Source organism: Cervus canadensis, chromosome 19 (genome assembly GCF_019320065.1).
Source record: "Cervus canadensis isolate Bull #8, Minnesota chromosome 19, ASM1932006v1, whole genome shotgun sequence".
NCBI lineage: Eukaryota > Metazoa > Chordata > Mammalia > Artiodactyla > Cervidae > Cervus > Cervus canadensis.
The window spans coordinates 45,257,083-45,282,147 of record NC_057404.1 but is presented as its reverse complement, the minus strand read 5'-3'; the positions used below and the strand labels follow the sequence as shown (position 1 = coordinate 45,282,147).

The following is a 25,065-nucleotide window of genomic DNA, read 5'->3' as shown; positions in this document are numbered from 1 at the left end:
GGTTGGACACGACTGAGCGACTTTCGCTTCACTAGTGGGTTAAATCAACCAGTTAAATCAATCAAATTAATTACTTTATAGATTTATATGTCAGAAATTCAACACTGGTCTCACTGGGACTAAAGTCAAGGTGTCAGCAAGTCTGAGTTCCTTTCTACAGCCCTAGGGGAGAATCCCTTACCTGGACTTTTCCACTTTCTAGAGGTTTCTCACATTCCTTGGCTCACTGGACCCCTTTCTTCCATGTTCAAAGCGAGAAACAGAAGTTTGAATCCTTTCACACTGCATCACTCTGGAATCTTTTCCAGTTTTAAAATCTGTGTACCCTAATATTTCAGACTAATCTCATCCCAAGGTATTTAATATCTGGAAAGTCTCTTTTGTCATGTGAAGTCACACATTCACAAGTTTTAGGGACTAGAATATGGACATCACTGGGGGGGACATTATTCTGCCTACTGTATGTGTGATCTTTAGTCACACATTGTGTATACCACATCTTCTATAAGTTTATTGAATTATATCATTTTTATATAGTGAGATACATTTTAAAACTGTAAAAGAATTTTTTGGCAACTGCAGATAACTTGTGGTTCATGGTAGAATAGAGGTTAGTAAATTTTTAACTGGGGCTTTGGTCTAGACCACTCTCACAAATCTCTTAGGAAGTCATCATTATGGACCCCAGCATAGGCCTACCAATAATAACTATTTTTTGCATTATCACTTCTAATTTTGACCATCACTCATAAGAAAATAAATAAGTAAAACAAACAGAGTATATGAATTCCATCCCTATGCATTCCCCCCCAACCGCCCACATCCTGTAGTTCAGTTTGGAATGCAAGACTTAACTTCTTAGAGCTGGCTTAGCAAATCATAATGTGCATACAGATTACCTGGGAATTTGATTAGAATGCAGATTCTGCTTTAGGGGATCTGGGGTGGAGCCTAATATTTTGCATTTTAAGAAGGTCCCAGGTGATGGGCTTATGGTAGAGAATCCACCAGCCAATGCAGGAGATGCAAGAGACCTGGGTTTGATCTCTGGGTCAGGAAGATCCCCAGGAAGAGGAAATGGTGGCCTACTCTAGTATTCTTGCCTGGAGATTCCGGTGGACAGAGGAGCTTGGCGGGCCACAGTCCCTGGGGTCACAAAGAGTGGGACACAGCTGAGCACGCACGTGCACACAGGTCACGTGATGATGATGAACCCTGACTGGGACAGATTAGTTGTACCCTAATGATTTAGTTGTACCCTGATGATTTGTTGTTGCCATGGTAACCCTGCCAGCAGGAAAGGAAGTTGTTAGTTGAGGCATTTGGTGCATATGCTTGGCCAAGAAGCCAAAAGGGCCAAGCTACTATCATGGAATTATCTGAATGCCTGTAAGTCAGCACTCTGCCAAGGCCAGCTTCAGGGCGATGCCAGCGAGCCTTGAGCTGCCTATATAGCCTTTGGCTCAATGAGTGAAGGTCGCTGGGCTGGGATCCCGAGGCCTCTCCAGTCAGCTAAGGGAATTCTGGGAACATGAACACATTTGTTAAGACTGGAGTGACGGTAAACTTGCCTGGGCTGAATGAAGCCTGAGGAGACTCTGGTGGAGATCCATAGACATCCTGTGCTGATCCTTCTTCTGACTCTGGCTGTAGGAGAGGAGACCTGAGCCATCCAGTAGCTAGTTCCCTCTGAAGATTCCATCAGGGTAGCAGGCACACACGGAGAATGCCATGTGAAGAGGAAGGCAGAGATCTGCAAGTCAAGGATGGCTAAAGACTGCCAACAACCCCCCTCCGCACCCCCAGAAGGAACCAACCTTCCCCTACCTGTTAAGTAACAAGGTTTTGTGAACTTGAGCTATGGAAGAGCTCGCTTTCAACCTATCCATAATCCTGTAGGAGGTGCTGTGAATTATGTACTATTAACCATTTATGGAATGTGATAACATCTGATACTATGTGACCCCGTGGACTGTAGCCCACCAGGCTCCTCTGCCCATTGGATTTCCCAGGCAAGAATACTGGAGTGGTTTGCCATTTCTTCCTCAAGGGGATCTTCCCAACACAGGGATCAAACCCACGTTTCCGCCATTGGTAGACGGGTTCTTTACCACTGCACCATCTGGGAAGCCCTATATGATACTATACTAAGCATTTTACTTATGTTATCTAATTTAATCCTCACAGTGGTACCAAGGGATGGGCATTATCCCCATTTTATAGAAAAGGAAGTGAAAGCTGAGGAAAGTCAAATGATTTGTTCAAGATTACATAGTTTGTAAGTGGCACAGTTGAATTCAAACACGTTATCTATGTTATTCTAGAACCTGGGATTTTAATCACTGTGTTATGGTAAGTATTTCAAGAGAGAGTAAACTCTGAACCCCAGGTCCAGAAATTAGGATATTAGAATGAAAAAAAAAAAAAACTGATTTTTAATTTTTATACCATTTTTAGGGCATGCCAAATTTGCTTTTGACTCAACATTTGCTCAATGACTAGTGGTTTTTCTATGCCTTTTCTTTCTTTTTTCCCTTCTTTTTCTTTTTGGCAGTGGAAATCATTGAGCCAGCAAAGCAGATGCATGTGAAGCCCACCAGCAGATAAACATTTTCCATTCACATTTTGAAGAGAATAAAAAAGCCAAATAAAATAACCCAAATGGCAAACACTGGAAAGCCATTCCTTCATAAAAATAAATTTTTGGTGAAGAGGTCTTTCATTTGGAAATGAGATCCAGCTTCTGCTTATGGAAAAAGCAAGTAAAAGGCAGGGAGAAGACCAGTAGGTCTGCTAACTACAGAGCCACACAGTGATACCCTGAGTTCCAGAATACAAAAATGTAGACTTAAAAGATTTGAACAATTTGTTTGTATATCTGTGAACTGTGAAATCAGGCATTGTGAAGAAACAGCATCTTGTAGCTAGTTCAGAATGATATAATTCAGGACAGATTTTTTTTTTTTTCCCCTCCGACACATGGTTTTAAAATCAAAGATTTTTTGAAGGAAGATGGAAAAGTCATCATGTACCAAGTACAAAAAATTACGTACAGAGTAAGAGTTTCATGGTAGGTAACATTTCACTTCCTGCTTATTTTTGATTGGGTGAGTGTATTTCTTGTCAGCAACGACCATAGTGCTTTTCAGGGCTGAGGTCTGCAGCCCACTGAAGGTAGTGATGTAATGATAAGGCTTTCACATTCCAAAGGACAGTGATTCTTCTCTGTTGTGAATTAAAATGTTTATTTTTTCCTAATTGTTACAGAAGTTTTCTTTAATACATTGCTATGTGCCTTTCCTTATGGAAAACAAATAACTTCTCATTCCTTTAGGTTAAAAAAAATAACAGTTCATTCTTTTGTAGACACAACATATCATACTTTATGAGCAAGACAATGCACCAAATGGTGTGAGAGGTGGCAAGCCATAATTCTCTGCCCTGCATGACCTTAAAACTTGCAGATAATCTGAGATACAAAGGAAGAAAAAGAATGTACTATTTCTTACTGAGCAAGAGATAGCCCCCAGGTTTGGGGTTAAGAGCTTTAATTTATTATTTAATCCTTACAGTAATCAGTGCCAGTTATTTTTAAACCCCAGTCCTGTTGCCCAAAAAGCTATTTCCTTAATCTAGTCTTGAAGGCATGAATTTCATCATATAAGGGTTAAGTTGTTTATTAGAAAATTCTTAGAAATGGAAAGATTTAGGATTACCAAGATCTCTATTAATTTCCCAGGGCTGCTCTAACGAAGTGAGTGGCTTAAAACAATAGAAATTTAAATATTTAAGCCAAACCAATTGGTTTGAAACAACTGAAGTTTATTCACTCTCAGGTCAGGATGGGAGAAGCCTGAAATCAAGGTGTTGGCAGCGCCATTATCCCTCTGAAGGCTCTAGGCAAGGATTCATTCTTGCCTCTTCTGATATTATTGGCAATCCTTGGCATTCAGTAGCTTTGTATGTTGTACAGATTGATGATGCTAAAAAGTGGTAGAGCTTGGCCTCACTGGGGCTATATATTTCTAAACAGAGGGTTGCTGTTGTTCAGCTACTAAGTCATGTCCAGCTCTTCGGGACCCCATGGACTGCAGCCCACCAGACTTCCCTGTCCTTCACAATCTCCCAGAGCTTGCTCAAACTCATATCCATTGAGTAAGTGAGGCCATCCAACCATCTCATCCTCTGTCATCAGCTTCTCCTCCTGCCCTCAATCTTTGCTAGCAGCAGGGTCTTTTCTAGTGCTCATCAGGTGGCCAAAGTACTGGGGCTTCAGTTTCAGTATCAGTTCTTCCAGTGAATATTCAGGACTGATTTCCTTTGGGATTGACTGGTTTGATCTTCTTGCAGTCCAAGGGACTCTGAAGAGTCTTCTTCAGCACCACAGCTCAAAAGCATCAGTACTTCGGTGCTTAGTTTTCTTTATGGTATAACTCTCATATCCATACCTGACTACTGGAAAAACCATAGCTTTGACCAGATGGTTCTTTGCTGCAAAGTGATGTTTTAATATGCTGTCTAGTTTTGTCACAGCTTTTCTTCCAAGGAGCAAGTGACTTTTACTTTCATTGCTGCAGTCACTGGACACTGATTTTGGAGACCAAGAAAATAAACCATTTTCATTTTTTCCCATTTATTTGCCATAAAGTGATGGAACTGGATTCCATAATCTTCGTTTTTTTAATGTTGAGTTTTAAGCCAGCTTTTTCGCTCTCCTTTTCACCTACATCAAGAGGCTCTTTAGTTCTTCTTTGCTTTCTGCCTTTAGGATGATATCATCTGCATATCTGAGGTAGTTGATATTTCTCTGGGCAATCTTGATTCCAACTGGTGACTAATCCAGCCCAATATTTTGCATGATGTACTCTGTAGATAAGTTAAATAAGCAGGGTGACAATATACATCCTTGATATACTCCTTTCCCGATTTGAACCAGTCTGTTGTTCCATGTCCAGTTCTAACTGTTGCTTCTTAACCTGCATACAGGTTTCTCAGGAGGCAAGTAAGGTGGTCTGATATTCCTTTTCTTTAAGATTTTTCCACAGCTTGTTGTGATCCACACAGTCAAAGGCTTTAGTGTAGTCAATGAGGCAGATTGTTTTTTGGAATCTCTTGCTTTTCCTATGATCCAGTGGATATTGGCAATTTGATCTCTGGTTCCTCTGCCTTTTCTAAATCCAGTTTGTACATCTGGAAGCTCTTGGTTCACGTACTTTTGAAGCCTAGCTTGAAAGATTTTGAGTATTACCTTACCAGCATGTAAAATGAGTACACTTGTGCAGTAGTTTGATCATTCTTTGGCATTGCCCTTCTTTGGGATTGGAATGAAAACTGACCTTTTCCAGTCGTGTATCCACAGCTGAGTTTTCCAAATTTGCTGGCATATTGAGTGCAGCACATTAACAGCATCATCTTTTAGGACTTTGAATAGTTCAGCTGGAATTCCACCACCTCCACTAGCTTTGTTCATAGTAATGCTTCCTAAGGCTTACTTGACTTCACACTCCAGGGTGTCTAGGTTTGTAACCACACCATTGTAGTTATCGGTGTCATTAAGACCTTTTTTGTATGTTTTTCCATGTATACTTGCCACGTCTTCTTAATCTCTTCTGTTTCTGTTAGATCCTTACCATTTCTGTCCTTTATTGTGCCCATCTTGCATGAAACAGAGTGTAGGTTTTTCTTTTTTTAGCAGAGAGAAGAGTTCTGTCCATATAATATGGAGAGAAGTTAAAAGAGGTTACTCTTTTAACCAGTCATACCTGGGTTTTCCCTCTCAGGATACTTCAAATCTATGATCTTAGAACCAGCTGCAGTTGGTATATTTCAGGTAGTTGTGAAACAGAAAATAACTACTTACCCCAACTCTCACAGATTTTCAAGGTGGTGAGATCTAAACTTCCTAGCTGTATTGTCCATGGATAAGAGACTGAATTCAAATGCCAGTTTCCTCATCTGTAAAGTGGAGATGATATTAATTGCAAGAGGATTCTATGAGACATTACATTTGAAGAGTATGGCATCATGTCTGGCATATAATGGACCATCTGTTCTCTTTGTCCTTTGATATATGTGGGTGCATTATATCTCAGAGGGGTCATAATTTAGGAAATCTGGTACAAGCCTTCTCTATTAGCATAGAGAAAGACACTGAATAGTTACCAAATAACAAATTGAGGTATGCAGTATAATGCCGTTTCGCTCCTTGAATAGAAGCTTCCACTCTTGAGTAAAAAGCCTCTGGTGCTAAAAGTAGTTTAGTGTTCAGTGTTGCAAAATCAATGGTGCAAGTTTTGCTTAGATTAAAAAATCCATAGTCATTTTGTCTAAATCTTATAAACAACATTGTTTATTCTAATTGAAATGAGTGCTATATCTTTGATGAATTAAACAGAAACACTGGAATCTAATCTCTAGCTATTAACATCACTTCAAAACTATTGAACTGCGTTTTCACACTGTTAACACTGAAAAATAAAAATCCATAGTAAAAGCAAATTTGCCATTAATCAAGGATCATTCTTCTTAAAGTAAGACTTTACTAGATATCTAGCAAATTTTAAGTCTAGTAAGTAAGTTTTAGTGGATTTTTATCTTTGATGATTTTTACAACTATGCATTGTTTTTAAAATATTTTGGTCTGTTGATGTTTATATTTTCATTTTATCACCCTTTACACACTTTCCTTTTATGCAGATATATCTACTCTTATCACCTCTTTATGTATTTCTTTTCATAGTACATATTTCATTATCACATTTATTCTTTTTCATAGTGATAAGGTTTCAAAACATTCCTCTTCCTTTCACAGGCACAGTTCTTTCTCCTAGAAATATCTGAGTTGATCTCTTACCATTTTAAAATACTCCAGTTTATACTTAAAGTTGACATGCGTATGTCTATAAAATATTAAAGTAAAAAGAAGAAAAAATACAAAAATTTGACTTAGATTTTTTAACAAGTTATTTGTTTTTTATGTAGCCATATCCTTTCTAACTAAAGAAATAAAGGCCGAACTAGAAAAAGAAGCCCCCTTCCCTTAAAAAAAGATATATACATATATATGTATGTACACACACACACACAAAGATTTTCATTATAAAGTATGGTCACTTCTAATGTATTCTTAAAATCCTAAAATATGCAGTGACCCAGGCCTTGTGCTAGGTGATTTACATACTTTTTTTGTGATTAGTGTAGTAACTCTGGAAGGTAGGTTTAGGATTATCACCAGGAAAATAAAGTAATTTTGCCTAAGGACACAAAAGTAAGAGGTCAGGATATTAACCCAGGTCTTTCTATCTCCAAAGTCCGTATACTCTCCCTGAAGCCAGCTCCTACCTGTTTTTTCCCCTAAAGAAACTTAAAGTAGATGACTCTGTTGTTCAGTCATCCAGTCCTGTCTCTGCGACCCCATGGACTACAGGACGCCAGGCCTCCCTGTCCCTCACCATCTCCCAGAGTTTGCCTAAGTTCATGTCCATTGCATCGGGATGCCATCCAGCCATCTCAATCCTCTTATGCCCTTTTCTCCTCCTGCCCTCAATCTTTCCCAGCATCAGGGACTTTTCCAATGAGCTAGTTGTTTGCACCAGATGACCAAAATACTGGAGCTCCAGCTTCAGCACCAGTCCTTCCAACAAGTATTTAGGATTGATTTCCCTTAAGATTTACGGGTTTGATCTCCTTGCTGCCCAGGGGACTTTTCAAGGGTCTTCTCCAGCACCACAGTTCGAAGGCACTGACTCCTTGGTGCCCTGCCTTCTTTATGGTCCAGCTCTCCATAACTGTAGTGACCTCCGGGAAGACCGTAGCCATGACTACACAGATCTTTGTTGGCAGAATAATGTGTCTGCTTTTAATACACTGTCTGGGTTTGTCAATGCTTTCCTGCCAAGAAGCAATGGTCTTCTGAACATGGCTGCAGTCACCATCCACTCTGATCTTAGAGCCCAAGCAAAGGAAAGCTGTCACTACTTCCGCCTTTTCCGCTTCTATCTGCCATGATGACTCTAAGGAGTTACTACACTACATCTTGGTTAAGTCAGAGACATTCAGTTTTAATGTTTCACTTGTTGCTCTGCTTCTCACATATTATTCAGGGAGCTATTTTTATCAGCTGCAGAATCACATACTTATAATCAATTTATGTGATTACTTGTGATTTAGTGTCTCAAATGTAGGCTTTCTAGTATGGTCATCAATTTAAAGTATTATTCACGCTTTCTGTAATTAGCACAAATAGATTGCTCTCTCAAAATAGGACTATTTTTCTGATTAGCTATAGCTATTTGTATATGGCTCATTTTAAGGAGATTTGACAACAAATTTATTGGACATACATTTATGAAAATATTATCATTTTGTAGAACTATTCCCTTTATATGAGAATACATTGAAGATTTTTAAAAAAAAAATTACATCAGTATTCTCTTTTGACTAGAGCTACTGTGTTAAATGAGATTAACTGTAAATCCTTGGTGGCATTCATTTCAGAGCGTGCTTTTGTAAGAAAGACTGACAGGTTGCCCTTACTGGAGTAAAGGACCAGATGTAAATATACCTTTGCATGCGTGCTAAGTTGCTTCAGTTGTGTCTGACTCTTTGCAACCCTATAGACTGTAGCCCACCAGGCTCCTCTGTTCATGGGATTCTTTAGGCAAGAACACTGGAGTGGGTTGCCATGCCCTCCTCCAGGAGATCTTTCCGACCCAGGATCAAACCCACATCTCTTATATCTTCTGAACTGGCAGATGGGTTCTTTACTACTAGTGCCACCTGGGGAGCCCAAATATACCTTTATGCTCCTGCAAAAGCAAAGAGGTTACAGTAATTTGACAGAAAAATCTGCATACACTTATTTTACTCTTCTTCCAGAAGAAATTTAAGCAAAATAACTTGTTTGTGGCCAGATGGAGGCCTACAACACTGTGAGATTGAAACAGAATGGACAGAAAAACTCAGTGCATTGAAAATAGAATAGAAAATGTGATTCATTTGTTTTGTGGAGAAACAGGATGTCTTGAAAGCTGAGAAGGAAAGAAAAAGTCCTTTGCTTGATATTTCAAGTTCTCTTTGCCAGTTGTTTCACATTCTCCTTCCTCACCTGCTTAAATGTTCAGAAAATGGTGTTTCATATGCCGAACAATCTCCCGATCATCCCTGCTCTTAAACAGTCCTGACAGCTTTGAGACTGTAATTCTGGAAACAGGAGCCTGATACGACGTATCTGCACATGCTCGCCATTGTTTCCTCCTGAAGAAAACAACAGTTGGGTAAGGTTACACTCTAATGGGCTCCATTTTCAGATGGAATTTGGTAGACTATAAAAGAGAGAAAAAAGAAAATATTTAAAAATGAGAAGAGCAAATATAATGCCTATTAAAAAGTGTCTGAGTAGCTGATTACACATACATGCATAATTGCAGACCTGAATATTTGTTTCAATACACCTGAGTCTTGGAAATTGAAAAGAAACATCAGTATTTAAGTTACCATCTTCATCATAGATGTTTTGGTTTGTGGACTTACTATTAATATGTTCCAGTCTTCCAATATCTTTTTTTAGATGAAATTACATGGAGTATTTTTCATTGGCATGATAAAGGAAGAATTAAGCCTAAGAGAATTAAAAGTATATCTCTTGAGTGCCTGGGTAGTTGATTGGCCCCAGATAAACTTGTTGATACTCTTAGTAATTTCCTGTATTTCAGGAGGAATTGAATCTATTTGCATATTTACATTATTAGCATAAGTATAATCTAAATATTCTGACCAAAACATGTGGCACTTGGCTGAGAAAAAAATATGAAAATCATTTCATAGGATGAACAAATAAAATAATTGAAACTTTTAACCTGGAAAGAATATTTAGCAGTATTCTAAGTGCTCGTATGGAGTAATTATCCATTCACTCAATTATTTATATAACAGACATCAAAAGCCCACTGCATGTTAGGACCTATGCTAAATACAGAAGGAATTGCTGCACTATATAGCTAGTATAGTGGAAACAGTTTCTCTCTGTAACTGGAAGAAAGAACTGGGACTAATAGGCATTATAAGCATTATAGAGATTACACTTGAATTTTGATTAAGGAAAATTTTTCTAAAAGCCAGAGATTTTATGAAAGTAAGTGGGCTATTTTGTGTTATAGAACCCTCTAGGAATGTTCTAGAGATAACTGTGTGCCAATTTGTAGGGAATATTTAATGTATACTATTATATATATTATTATAGGACTTCCCTGGTAACTCAGAGGGTAAAGAATCTGCCTGCAGTGTGGGAGACCCAGGTTCAATCCTTGCGTCAGGAAGATCCCCTGGAGAAGGGAATGGCTACCCACTCCAGTATTCTTGCCTGGAGAATTCCATGGACAGAGAAGCCTGGTGGGCTGCAGTCCATGGCGTCACAAAGAGTCACACACGACTGAGTGACTTTCACTGTCACATACATTAATATGGTGAAATTATGCTTCCTATGCTTCCTCTCAACTCAATGATTTCTTTTCGAAATCACATGTAATTTATTATTAGCCAGAGTTCCTATGCTTCCTCTCAACTCAATGATTTCTTTTCGAAATCACATGTAATTTATTATTAGCCAGAGTTCCTATGCTTCCTCTCAACTCAATGATTTCTTTTCAAAATCACATGTAATTTATTATTAGCCAGAGTTAACTCAGAGTTAACCTTGGCCTACAGAAAAAGACTAAACTAGGTGTCAGGCACTTTTCAGAGAAGCAAGGAAGTCTACTAGTTGTATTCCTGTCACAACTGCCTTAGAAAGCAGAGGGGTAATCTTGTGCAGCTGTTTTTGTCACCTCACTGGTTTTTAGACTAGTGAAACAGGCCACTAAAGGAACTATGAAAACATATCTCCATCCCATGGCCCAGCCATTTGTGTGTGAGGTTAATGACCAGATCCTGTCCTTCTTTTGATGTCTTGGAGGGTGAGGGTGGTTGTGGCCTCCAAGATCTGTCAGCTTCAACATCTATGTGACTTCATAGTTTACCATAGAACTTTGGGCTCAGAAGAACTTCATTGAAGAACTCCCTTTCTTGAGGTCATATTAAATTTACAATCTTATAGTTTTAAAATGGGAGGGGTTCAGTTACCTTTCCTAGAAACAGAATGGGATCCTGATCAGAACACTTGAAATAAGAAATCTCTGAGGTCATACTTTTTTCCTTAATAGTCACATGTTCTATGTTGTCCATAAATTGATTCACACTTTTTTAAAAAAATCTGATCTAGAAATAACTGCAGTTGGGGCCAGTTTTGTACCTGAGCACTTATCAATTAAGAGACTCTGTGACTCTGAAGGTCTAAAATGACAAATATAGTTTGTCTGTATGCATTCTCTTTGATTTTCATTACAGTTGAAAGTTTTCCAAAGTAGGCTTTTTTGGTTTTTATTCTCCAGCACTTTTCTCCACTTTAAGGATTTCTCAATATCACAGAATTGAGTTTGGGACAGATGGCTAAGTAAAAATATGGAAGTAAAATTTCTTTTGGATTTCTCTTGGTGAATAGATACCTAAAAGTACATAAAGTCCTGTTCCTTAGTGACCTTATGATTCGCTTTCCCTCCTACATTATGTAGCATCTTGAAAATTCATATTGGTGAACTTATTTTTTAAAGATTTCTTCAATGAAAAATGAATGAATGAAATACGAATGAGGAAATAAGTCCTGTCATCTTCCTGAAGCTGTTTGAGCAGTTAACAGCCTGTGTCCATGTGTTGGTCAAACAAGGGCCACTGTTGTACTTTCTCTGGTATTGGGTGTGCAAGGCAGTGCTCAGAGGAGCACTGGGACTTCAGAGGAGAGTGGCTGGTCCCAGATGGGGCAAGTGGCATCCATGAAAGGGTGAGTGTGGTAAGCTCCTTAGCGAGGTTTCTTCTTCTTCCCTGGTGACTTTCCTGTTATTTACACACAAAAAGCCATGGTGCTGAATTATAAGATAAAAAGAATTGGTCTCTAACCCTCAAATTATTTTTCTTTTGCAGTGTCTGGTTCACTTAGTATAACTTGCTTTTTGAATTATTTCAGAATTATTATCAACTCTAATTGAGAACTGGTTATGAGGAATCATCTGTGAGAGGGTGTGTGTGTGTGATTGTTTTGGAAGAGGGATGGATGCTCCTAAATCATGGACTAAAATCTGAAAATTTATCCTAAGTGAATATAAGCAAATCTTCAGATCTGTTGTGGCCTTCTTCAGAAATAGTCTGCCGCGTATGGGCATTGCATTGCAGATTCTGAAAGCTTGGCTTCTGTCCTCAAGAGGTCTTAGGCTGGTAAAAATCCAGAGATAAAGATAGTTAAATGGCCCCACTTGGTGAGAGGAGAGGATGGTATGTGAAATTAATAGTGGAGAGGCTGCTAAATACAGTGTCTGCTGGCTGTTTTCACAAACCACAAAATGCTCTTTAAGTTCTTCAAACCAAATTACTTCAACCACTAGATAAGGTTTCAATGCATGATATTATTATTCTGCAGGCTTTTTTTCCCCCTTCCAAGTTAATGCCTTTGTTTTGATTTTGGCTGGGGAAGTTCCTTTGTTGGTCAGCCGCAACATTTCCATTAACTCACATAAAATCCCTATCTCACAATGCTTGCCAGTTTTCTCCCTGCCCAACAGGATAGATAACATTAGCAGTGTTGCATGAAATATCTAAAATTAAAAGTATGTTTCCCACAGCTTCTGACCACTGGATTGTAAATAGCTTTGATATTATTCACAACCTTCCTAATCAAAGCAATGAACTTAGAAATATTTTTATTTTGCCTAGGAACTAAATCTTTATGATATTAGAAATTGTTTATAGGTTTTTAAAAATAAAGGGGTACCAGACTTCCTTCAGAGGTTATTTTTGATCTTGTGAAAAACCAGTTTGCCTGTTTTAGTTGCCCAGGACAGTGTTGCCCAGGACAGTGGTCACTGAGGCCTGTATGGCATCCCCCTTCAATTCCTAATGGCAGGGAGTTACCCAATAGGCTTCGGGAGTCTAATCCAGCAATCCAATCAGTCAGCAATTCAAGAAGCCAATATATTTACTAAATACCTAGCAGATGTGAAGCAAATAGGACTTCCCTGATAGTTCAGTTGGTAAAGAATTCAACTGTAATGCGGGAGACCCTGATTCGATTCCTGTGTTGGGAAGCTCTGCTGGAGAAGGGATAGGCTACCCACTCCAGGATTCTTGGACTTTCCTTGTGGTTCAGCTGGTAAAGAATCTGCCCACAATGCAGGAGACCTTGGTTCTATCCCTGGGTTGGGAAGATCCCCTGGGGAAAGGAAAGGCTACCCACTCCAGAATTCTGGCCTGGAGAATCCCATGGATTACAGTCCATGGGGTCACAAAGAGTCGGACTTGTCTGAGCACCTTTCACTTTCACTTGTGAAGCAAATTGGTCCCCATAGATACTGTGGCAATGATTACATGGGCAACTGAACTACTACCTCACAGTTTAAATAAACTAGAGAAATTATTCTGTTAGTGAGATGATTAGGAACCTCTGCTTACTGAGCATTTCACCATGTATCACTCCACTATTCTTGCCAGGGAAATGCCATGGACAGAGGAGCCTGATGCGAACAGTGCATGGAGTTGCAAAGTATTGGGCAGACTTAGCGACGAAACAACAAATAAAACCATGTATCACATTTTACCATGTATGAGTCATGGGCTAAGTACTTCATAGGCACATCTTTTAAATTACTGACAACAACCCAGAGAGATAAATTTTTTTTAATAATTTTACAGATTTTTGGGCACCTTTAATCAATTTTTCCAAGGGTATATGGTCATTGGTGGAAGAGTCAAGATTTAAATCAGACTCTGGGCTTCCCTCGTGGCTCAAATGGTAAAGAATCTACCTGCAATGCAGGAGACCCAGGTTCGATTCCTGGGTTGGGAAGATCCCCTGGAGTAGGAAATGGCAACTCACTCCAGTATTCTTTCCTGGAAAGTCCCATGGACAGAGGAGCCTGGCAGGCTACAGTCTATGGGGGTCACAGAGTTGGACATGACTGAGCAACTAACGCGACACTGAAGGCTATACTCTGAACCATTACTTCGTGCGATTTAATTGAACCCTGGTCACCCAGGCTTTGGGAAGAATGGAAAAGAATAAACTTCTTTGCACTTGAACCATGTTGTGATTCAAAGGAACCCAAAGAGAGATGCATACTTGTTCTATGCAGTATCTGTATGAGATCTTCATAGCTCCTAAAAAGAACTCCATTCAATCCACATACAACTTTTTCTTTCTCAAGAGCACAGAAACACCAATGAGGTCCCATTTAAACCGTGCCCTGTGACAACAACGGCAATAATAAGCCCAACGAGCCCAAACAGCACTTCTGGGGGGCACTGTTTTAAGTGCTTTCTATGCAGTAACTCATTTCCATCTTCACAACAACCCCATGAGGGAAATTCTCATTTTCTGGGGCCAGAGATGGGTGGGGGTTGGGAGGTGATTTTTTTCTACTCAAATATACATATAAATGCTTCCTACTATATTCTCTTTTTAATGATTCACGGTTCACATGAGCCTAGTAAAGGCTCTGAGAATCTCTGCAGCAAAGAAGCTTTTCTTCCTTCTAGTCAGGGTATTCAAAATTTATTTTATTATTCACTCCTATTGCCACTAACACCTATTAACGTGCTACAGAATACAGATCAAGGATTGCTGTTACAGATTTCAGTAGCAGCCTGAATTCAGAACCAAGCCCATGGACAAATCTTAATGGCTTGGAGGTGAGGAGTGGATCAGCAGGGGGAGAGGGGTATTACTCCAGTAATTCTACAGACCACCCCAGAGACACTGGGCTTGGGGGAGCAAAGCTACATTCCATGTGCCAATCAGAGAGTTGTCTGCCAGTGCAGAGCTACGTAGAGGGAAAGTCTGGCATTAACTGTAGGTCAGCACTTAACCCAAACCTTTTAGCATCTCTGCTTATTTCCTAATGCAGATCTCTCATCGGATGATCCGGTGATTCCATGGCTTAAGGCAGATGATGAGCACTATGAATGTAACTGATGATAATAGGATAAATCTGTTCAAGCGGAGACACTCTTGGTACATTTACATGTGACAATGGTTGTGGTATTTCACAACCTGCTGCTTAACTCAGGCCTCTGAGGGAAGGCTTTAGCAATATTTAACCTAGATTCAAAATCTAGTCACGTTTCTGGTTCCATGGGATCACTTAAGACCTCAGCATCAGGATGGAGACAGAATGGAGCAGTGCAAGGTTGGCCATGGAAACAACTGAAGTTAGAAGATCCAAGTGGCAAATAAGTGAGGGAATGGACTCTTGCTGGAGCTCAGGGTTTGAAGTTGAGGATATAGAATGAATGGTTACAAAGGCTTCAAAAGTTTGAGCCCCAATGAGGAACCTCACTGATGGGTGGGATTTGGAAAAATTCAGAAGAAAAGTAGTATTCTGATGTGCACATGTGTGTATGTGCATCTTCATATGTGTGTATTGGAGGCCAGAAGAAAATGAGTTAGTATGGGAAAAAGTACTGTTGTAAATTGAGCCTGTGTTCTGAAGATTGCAATAACTTGATCTGGCTGCATGGAAATGCTCATAGGAAACTTTTGAAATGTAGGTTAAATTCAAGTGATGGAGTTCTTTGAAGGCCAGGCCAAGGATTGGAGTTGTGTTGGTAGAGAATAGAGAGCCCTGAAGGTTCTTGAACAGTGGGATGACGGAAGTGGTATCTTAGGAAGACTAACCCAGCAGTGCCAGGTGGGATAACAAAAATACTACACGTTTTAATTGCTGACTCATTTATTCTTAAAAACATCATCTTAGAAAATGACATTAGGACTGTATGAATCTCAATATTCAATTTTACAAAATTATGGAAACAAAAAAGGAAACAAATTGGATTATAGGAAATTAATATTTTAGGTAATAGTTTACACACAATTAGTACTGTTAATGGGTCAGTACTGTTATAGATAATAATACTATTATCTATAACAAATGAAGCCAGGTTTTTTAATAAAATAATACACCAGTCTTGAGAAGTATTACATATTTTACTAGAATAAAAGCATAGTTTACTTTTTGGTCCCTCTGTACTTGGCCATCTAGGTTGGCTAGGTACCTTAACCAAAGTTATGTGGAGGGCACTTTCTCCACAGGTTTCTGCCACCACCACTTCCTCTTCAGGCTTAAGAGGGATAATGGTTTCCTTTATTTCTCTAAACCTGTACCCTGTGAGGTAGCCACCAGGGTACAGGGGGCTACTGATCACTTGATGGTATGATTAACATAATAGTGTAACTGGTGAGTTGAATTTTTTATTTTATTTAGTTAATATTAATTAAATTTAAAGTGAGGTCACTCAGTCGTGTCCAACTCTTTGTGACCCCATGGACTGTAGCCTACCAGGCTCCTCCATCCATGGGATTTTCCAGGCAAGAATACTGGAGCGGGTTGCCATTTCCTTATCCAGGGGATCTTCCTGACCCAGGGATTGAACCCAGGTCAATCCCAGACAGTAAAGCATCTGAGCCACCATGGAAGTTCCCTGTAGCTCAGTCAGTAAAGTATGTGCCTGCAGTGTAGGAGGCCTGGGTTCAATCCAGTTGGGCACGACTGAGCAACTAACACTTACACTTAAAAGCCAGAAATAATATAAAACTAAACACAGCTTTATTACTTTGGTAGGACTGTATTTTACTTGAAAATCTATTATTTAAACTGAGATGGACTATAAATGTAAAATATGCATCAGATTTCAATGATTTAATATGAAAAAAGAAAAATATCTTACTGAACATTTAAAATATTTATTACATTAAAATAACTTGGATAGGTTGGGTTAAACTAAGTATACTATTAAGATTAATTTCACCTGTTTCTTTACACTTTTTTACTGTTGTTACTAGAAAATTCTAAATAACTATGTGGCTGCCACTAATGAACATTCCTGCTGTAAATCTTGCCCACATCATTGTAAATAGCCCCTTTATACTCTTCAAATATACACAGTTTAAATATGCCACCACTTTCTGACTGGTAGAACCCCAACTGATTCCACTGCAACCAAAAAAGAAAAAAAACAAAAAACCGTGACCAATTAACTTTATTTCTTGTGAACTAAATCACCACTCTGTTTTTAAAGAGGGAAAAAATAGGTTTCTTTGGAGGAAGATACATACACACACACACACACATATTCAGTGGGCATTATATGAGTAGCTAGGCAATATGTGGCTTCTAAAGATGTTTCCTAAACAATGTTTATGTTGTGGACTAGTAAAATAATCAAAAACGTTTTCTGAATGGAAGTACTAGTATTAAGTAGTATGTCAGAAAATTTTTGACAGATTACCCAGTCTATCCAACTCCTAGACCACTTTCTACATCTTCTTGAAGCCTCATGGGCAGCCACTTTCAAACAGACCTCGAGTCATCTCCCATCAGTCCTTTGAGGTGGGAATATTTTGAGCTGCCCTCATCGTACAGACCAGGAAAGTGAGGCATGAAGAGGTTACTTGTTTAAGGTCACACAGCAGGCAAGCATAGAGGCCAAAATTAAGTCCAGATTTGATTGACTTTATAGCCCAGGATCATCCTAGCACACCAAACAATAAAATATTCCTTACTGTAAGATAGTTTAAACAAAATTTAAGGGGGAAATTTGTTGATTTTACCAGGTATTGATTTTAAAACTTTCCTTGCAATGTAGGTGGTCTTTAGCGCTGTATTTCTCTCTTACCCAATCTCTCAGACCACATTCCACCTCTTCAGCAGCCCCAAGGGTAAACACTTTCAAACAGACCCAGAAAAGACCATAGCTCACAAAACTTCCATGAAAAGGAGCATCTAGGGCGGGCTTATCAGGTCACTTGCAAGAAGGGAGAGACAGAGGTTTGGTAGAATAAATCAGGCCAGTCTGGGCAGGCTGCATTCTGTTGAGTCCAGCCCCAATCCCAGCCGCAGACTCACCCTATCCTTAATCAGAGTGCCATGTGCACACTTAGATAGTCTTGCTTCCATTTAGTGACATTGGGGAAGGATGTAAACAGAGGCTCAGAGATGTAAACTGTATCCAAATCACAAAAGGGACAAAGGTCCTTGGGCCTGGGTTTGAAGACATCATAGTGCTGCCTCTCATTGTTATTTTCAATCTATGCATAGTCTGATCCTCCTGCATTTGATTCTGACTTACAATGTAATTCTTCATGGGAGTTTTAAAGTGATGTTTACACGTTAGCACATGTTGCTTTGGACTTCACTATATCGTCCCTAGCTAAATGGGTGTGAAATAAAAATGTGTTTTTAAATGCAGGTAGCAACTGTACTTGAGCCCATGTTAATTCTGGAATTGTGCACAGCTGTGTCACATTAAACACTAAAAGGAATTACAGGAGCCTCCAGATTCATTATAAAACTGGTCATGGTTTTGTACTCTTTATTTAGTGCAAGGCGTTCTTCAGATGCACAGTAATTAAATGTAAACAGTGATTAAATATTTAATACTTAAACATTTAATAGTTAAATACTATCTGATTAAATGTAACAAAGAAAGGGATGTTTCCTCCTCTATTCATTTTATATTTTTGGTCTGATCTAATATTACTGTGTGACCTTCTAGATATTCTCTCATCTAAACGCTTCTGAAACTGAAAACGGAGGCAGTGTTACTTAGGGATTAAAAGAGAGCTTGAGGCAGGCAGCCCAGGGTTGAGCTGTGTTGTCTGGACGTTGTATGGGGGTGGCCCGGCTCCTTCCCTTCTCTACACCTCAGCTGCCTTGTCGGCAAGAAGAAGGTAGCAGCCTAGCAGGTAGAGTTCTTCAGGTGTAAGCAACAGAAATCAACTCTTGACTACACAAAACTATTTTTAAAGGGGAATTTACTGTAAGGATATGAGAGAACTGAAATAATCAAGTGAAAGAATGAACTGAGCCTCAGAAGAGCATGAACTTATGGTGTTCCAGGGTTCTAGAAAACAAGACCTTTCTTGGCATTATTAGGGCACCTCAGCCAAAGTAAGATTTCTTATCAGATTTCATCCTTTGGCTCTTCTACTCAAAATGCAAACTCCCAGAAAGAGTCAGTGAACTGACTTCATTTCCTTGATGAAGGGAAAGCAGGAAAAGGAAGGGTGGCCCAATTGACAAACTATAGTAAATGAGGGAGGCTGAGCTCCTAAATAAAACAGCAGGGTGTTTTATCCATATCCCAAGAAAGGGATGTGGGTGTTGGACAAGCAAAAGAAATGATGTATTTTACATGCTCTTGACTTATAGAGTGATTATGCTATTCAAATGAGATCACTGACATAGGTCTACACAGTAATAGTACATACAAATTATCAATAAAGATAATTTTTAAAAGTCAGTAAGGCAGAATTTATAATTTAATTTATTCTTCCCATTATGTTTTCCAAGAGCATATTTCAAACACACACACACAGAGCCGTCCCTCAGATTTTACTAATGGGGGTATTGTAACAATTTACTATCTAACTAGATAGAGATATATGGAAAACTAAATAAGTAGGAATTATGTCCCAAACAGTTTGCATGCAATTATTTAGCTTAAAAATATGCCTTTGGTTTTTCAAACATAAGCCAACAGTAAATCCCACGCTATCTATTTTAGTTATGGTAAATCATAGTTGTATGTGGTCATGATTATGGCTAATTGTGGGATAAAGGATTTAATTTTAGAGCATGAATGAAATATACTGTTGTTGACATTTATGCATGACATTCTGGGAACAATAGGGGAAGTGCGAACAGCTATGTCATATAAATCCCCCTACAAAGAGAATATTAAAAAACATTTTAAAATCAAGGATTCAGATTCTTAATGAAAGTACTGATGATTCTAGAAGCCTGGGCTTTCCATATTTAGAATGTACCAACTGCTTCAAATTAGAGAGGCTATAAAACTCTTCTGACATGAGTTCACTGATGGTGTGTGTGTGTGGGTGTGTTGTGTGTGTGTGTATGAATAAGTCTTTTCAGCTATGTGCAAACAGAAAGCCTAGAACTCTTCCCTGAACTAGTTTTTAGAGGAATACATTCTGTGGTGGGCTTCCCTGGTGGCTCTGTGATACAGAATCTCCCTGCCAATGAAGGAGACACAGGTTTGATCCCTGGGTCAGGAAGATCCCCTGGAGTAGGAAATCGCAACCTACTTCAGTATTCTTGCCTGGGAAATTCCATGGACAGAGGAGCCTGGCAGGCTACAGTCCACGGGGTGGCAGAGTTGGACATGACTTAGTGACTAAACCACCACCAAAATTCTGTGGTAAATTGCTATCCCACACTAAGATTGCCAATCTACATTGAAATTTGTAACTTTATAAAGAACATTAAGATTAGAGAGTCTGTTTACACTTGGCCTGAAACTGCTTATGAACTGAATGCCAATACCAGAAACTTAAAGGAACCAACTCTATTTTTTTCCAACTTCTGCTTTCACTTGACAATGTCTTCCATTAATACTAAATGATTAGATCAGTGAACAAGATGGCAGAGGAGTAGGTGGATGTGGAGCACATCTCTCTCCCCAGATACATCAGGAATACACCTTCAGATACAGAAGTGCATGCAGAATACCATCTGAGAGCTAACAAGAGTACCTGACCAGAGGAAAAGAATATATAGAACCTCACAAAACTCAGTACGATGAAGGAACTAGGGGGAAAGACAGGAGTGTTAGTAGGACTGGACGTGCCCTCAGCAGGTGGGGGAAGTGAAGCAGGGGTCTGATCCCCACATTGGGGCAATTGTCTGAGTCAGAGGAGAAACATTTAAGGCTTGGAGTGAAACAGCTAATCTGTGGCAGCCTAAATGGAATGAGAATCAGACAGTCCTTGTCACAGCCATACATACCCCAGATGACACAGTGGCTGGGAGCTGTAGTTTAGGGATTGTGGAGCAATCCCTGGGCGAGGGCTGCTGCTGATTGCAGAGAGGATTGAGGGGATGTGAGGGAGGCCATTGTGGTGGGAAGTGCCTGTGGAGGAAAGACAGGCAGCCATGGAAGCAAGGCGATACTGCTGAGTCACATGTAGGGGGTGGAGCCATCACCATAGCCTCTCTCCCCACATGCCAGCATTGGCAGCTGAACAATAGAGGCTGGCCCATCAAACGCCTGACACCCTGAACTACAGAGTAGGATCCTGGGGTGGGTGGATGGGGTCCTATGTCCTTGATGCGCTGAACAGCAGAGAAGGACCCCAGGCAAGGGAGCCCTCTAAGTGATGTACGGGTGGGGCTACAGAGACTGGCCAAAGAGCCCTTCTGATCACCAGCTACAAGAGGCTCAAAAAGACTCTGATAGGGCCAGGACTCCTGCGGCGGAGGCAGTCCGTGTCCCTGCACACTTGGAGCCACCAGGGTCCCCGCAAGCCAAGCAGCTGCGCCCCCTTCATGCTCAACTCCCACTGGGGCAGAGCTGCCACAGGCAAAAAAAGTCTTGCATCTGTGCTCACAGCGTCACTTTGGTCGTGTCTGACTCTTTGCGACCCTGTGGACTGTGGCCTGTCAGGCTTCTCTGTCAGGGAGGGGGTTCTCCAGGCAAGAACACTGGAGCATATTGGCCAACACTGGTTGCCATACCCTTCTAGAGCTCTATATTTCCTGCTGCCCCAGCCGCCAGCCCCCTGAGTGCCTGGTGCTGCCAGAACCCCTGCGACCCAAGCAGCTGCACCACCTCCACACCTGGCCCTCACAGGGGCAAACCCAAATCCTCCAGGGCAGCCTCAGGAGCAAACCCCAGTGGAACCACATGCAGAGGTGGAAATAAAGCCACAATTGAAACCCAGGGGCAGTGTGGCTAAGGGAGAAGACCCAAAACCTTCCCACCAGCTGTACAAGCTGCAGATTAAATCCGCATGATCAACTAGGCAGACTCTGTGTCTATGGAATATGTAAAAGGTCCTTGAGAGCTCCCACAAAAGAAAAGGCACTAGTTCTGATACTTGTGTACACTGGAGGCAAGAATACACAGGAGTAGGACCAGGTCAGAATCTGAGCTGCCCCCACAGCAGGTCCAGAGATCAGCACAGTGGTAGAGGGCATCCTAGGGAGGTGAAGTGGACTGTGACTCTCAGCGAGTGAAAGGACTCTGACAGCAGTGACTCAAGAAAAACATTTATTATTCTTACGTTTTGACTTGTTCTGTAGATGCTTTTGGATTTTTTTTCTTTTTTTTCCCTTTTTCTACCTACTCTGTTGTAGTTGTCAATTTTATTGGCACTATGAAATCTAATTAAGCTTCTGAGCTTTTTTATTCTTTTTCTTCTCAGTCGTATTTTTTATTGTTATAAACCTCTGTCTCTGTGTTTGGCTTTTGCAGTTATGGGGAGTTGTTTTTTTTTTTTTTTTCTCTTTTAATTTTTAATTTATTCCTTTGCTTGTTTCCTACTGTACTTTTCCCCTTGCAGTTAATCTTTAAATCTTCTTTATCTACCTCTGTTTAACTTTGCATATCCTTTTTTTCCTTTAGTCTCAACATATTCATTAGTTTTATTTTCATTGCTTTATTCCCCAATTGGCACCTTGCATTAGTTTTGTTTTCCAATTTGTGCTTTAGTTAGTTTTGTTCTGGTAGGCATACTTTTTGGTTACCTTTGTTTGCTGGGTCAGTCTATTGTATTTTATTTTTGTTGGGCTTTTTAGATTTCACTTGTGGGTATATATGTATATTCAGTCACACTTTTTATTGTTTTTATAAACCTCTGCCTCCATGTTGGGCCTCTGCAGTTCTGTGAAGTTTTCCTTTTTATCCTTTTCTCTTTCTTCTTCCGTTTTTTTTTTTTTTCTCTTTTTTATAATTTTAATTTCTTAAGCCTATTATATTTTTTCTACATGTATTCCTTAGTTTGCCTTTCCTACTGCTCTTTTCCCCTTGCAGTTAATCTTTAATGTATATAAATCTTCTTCATCTACCTACTTAACTTTGCATGTCGATTCTTTCCTTTCGTTCTTTTCCTCTCGACATATTTGTTAATATTATTATCATTGCTTTATTTGCCAATTGGCACCTTCCTTTAGTTTTGTTTTCCAGTTTGTGCTTTAGTTAGTTTTGTTCTGGTAGGTATAGTTTTTGGTTTTCTTTGTTTGCCAGCTCAATCTATTGTACTTTATTTTTGTTGGGCTGTTTTGATTTTGCTTATGGATGTATATGTGTATATTCAGTCACATTTTTTTATTGTTTTTATAAGCCTCTGCATCTACATTGGGCTTTTGCAGTTCTGTGGAGTTTTCCTTTTATCTTTCTTCTTCAACTTATTTTTCTTTTCTCTTTTTACAATTTTAACTTTCAATTTTTTAAAACCTATTATATTTTTTCTACTTTTATTCCTTTGTTTGCCTTTCCAACTGCTCTTTTCCCCTTGCAGTTAATCTTTAATGTATATAAATCTTTTTCATCTACCTCTTCCCTGATGGCTCAGATGATAAAGCATCTGCCTGCAATGTGGGAGACCTGGGTTTGATACCTGGGTTGGGAAGATCCCCTGGAGTCGGAAATGGCAACCTACTCCAGTACCTCTGCCTGGAAAATTCTATGGACAGAGGAGCCTGGTAGGCTACAAACCATGGGGTTGCAAAGAGTCAGACATGACTGAGTGGCTTCAGTTTCACTTTCACTTTCATTTACCTCTATTTAACTTTGTATATCTATTCTTTCTTTTCTTTCTTTCCTTTCCTCTCAACATATTTGTTAGTTTTGTTTTCATTGCTTTATTCCCCACTTGGCACCTTGCTTTACTTTTTTTCTTTTCCAGTTTGTGCTTTAGCTAGTTTTGTTCTTAACTGGTAAATATAATTTTTTATTTCCTTTGTTTGCTGGGTCAGTCTATTGTACTTTTATTTTAGTTGGGATGTTTTGACTTTGCTCATGGGTATATATGTATATGTGTATATTCCATTATTTTAATTATCATTTGCCTGATTTGGTAACTGCCGTTTGTCTGGGGTTCATCTTTGGTTCCTCGTTTTTGGATATTTGTTTTAATCTCACTTAATGCCATAACAAACAACTTGTGGAATATTTGTTCCTGACCAGAGATCAAGCCCGAGCCTTTGGAGTGGGAGCACTGACTCCAAGACCCTAGAGTAACCAGAGAACTAACCCTAGGGGGTATCAAATAGTGAGAACTCAGACAAAGGCAACCGCTGGAGTACAAGGCCCAGCATCACTGAACCACCAAAAGCACCCTGTGCAGGACACCTCATCCAAACAACAAACTAAACAAAAATACAAACCCACCCATCAGCAGACAGGGTTGCCTCCTCAGTCTTGGCCAACAGAGGAAAAGCAAACAAACAAACAAAACCAGCACAAATCTCACTCTATAAGAAGCTTACACAAACCACTGGACAAACCTGAGGAGGGCAGAAACCAAAGGAAGAAAGAATTCAACCTTGAAGCCTAGGAAAAGGAGACCTCAAACGCAATAAGAAAAAATAATGAAAAAGCAGAGAAATACTACACAAATAAAGGAACAAGCTAGTAGCACAGAAGTCCAAATAAATGAAGAGGAAGTAGGCAAACTACCTGAAAAAGAATTCAGAATGATAGTAAAGATGATCAAAAACCTTGAAAACAAAATGGAGAAAATGCAAGAATCAATTAACAAAGACCTAGAAGAATTAAAGAATAAACATACAGAGACAAACAGCACAATTAATGACATTAAAATACTCTAGAAGGAACCAATAGCAGAATTTCTGAAGCAGAAGAACGAATCAGTGAGCTGGAAGATAAAATGGTGGAAATAACTTCTGAAGAGCAGAATAAAATAAAAATAATGGAAAGAACTGAGGATAGTCTCAGAGACCTCTGGGACAATATCAAACACACCAACATTCGAATTATAGGGGAACCAGAAGAAGAAGAGAAAAAGAAAGGGTATGAGAAAATTTTTGAAGAGATTATAGTTGAAAATGTCCCCAACATGGAAAAGGAAAAAGTCAATCAAATCCAAGAGGCACAAAGAGTCCCATACATGATAAACCCAAAGAGAAACATTCCAAGACAAATACTAATCAAACCAACAAAGACTAA

At 39.5% G+C, this 25,065-nt stretch overlaps 1 protein-coding gene and 1 long non-coding RNA gene across 3 annotated transcripts in view; one reads left to right on the top strand and one right to left on the bottom strand.

The window, feature by feature from the left end:
- The window catches only part of DKK2 (dickkopf WNT signaling pathway inhibitor 2), a 121,577-nt gene that overhangs the window by 31,189 nt on the left and 65,323 nt on the right, over nt 1-25,065 (top strand). The window lies entirely within an intron of this gene.
- On the bottom strand, nt 1,269-9,237 carry LOC122422097. The gene is made up of 3 exons (XR_006263729.1): nt 9,107-9,237; nt 5,861-5,955; nt 1,269-1,689 (listed from the first exon to the last, which is right to left on the bottom strand). It is a non-coding gene; the product is annotated as an uncharacterized LOC122422097 (long non-coding RNA).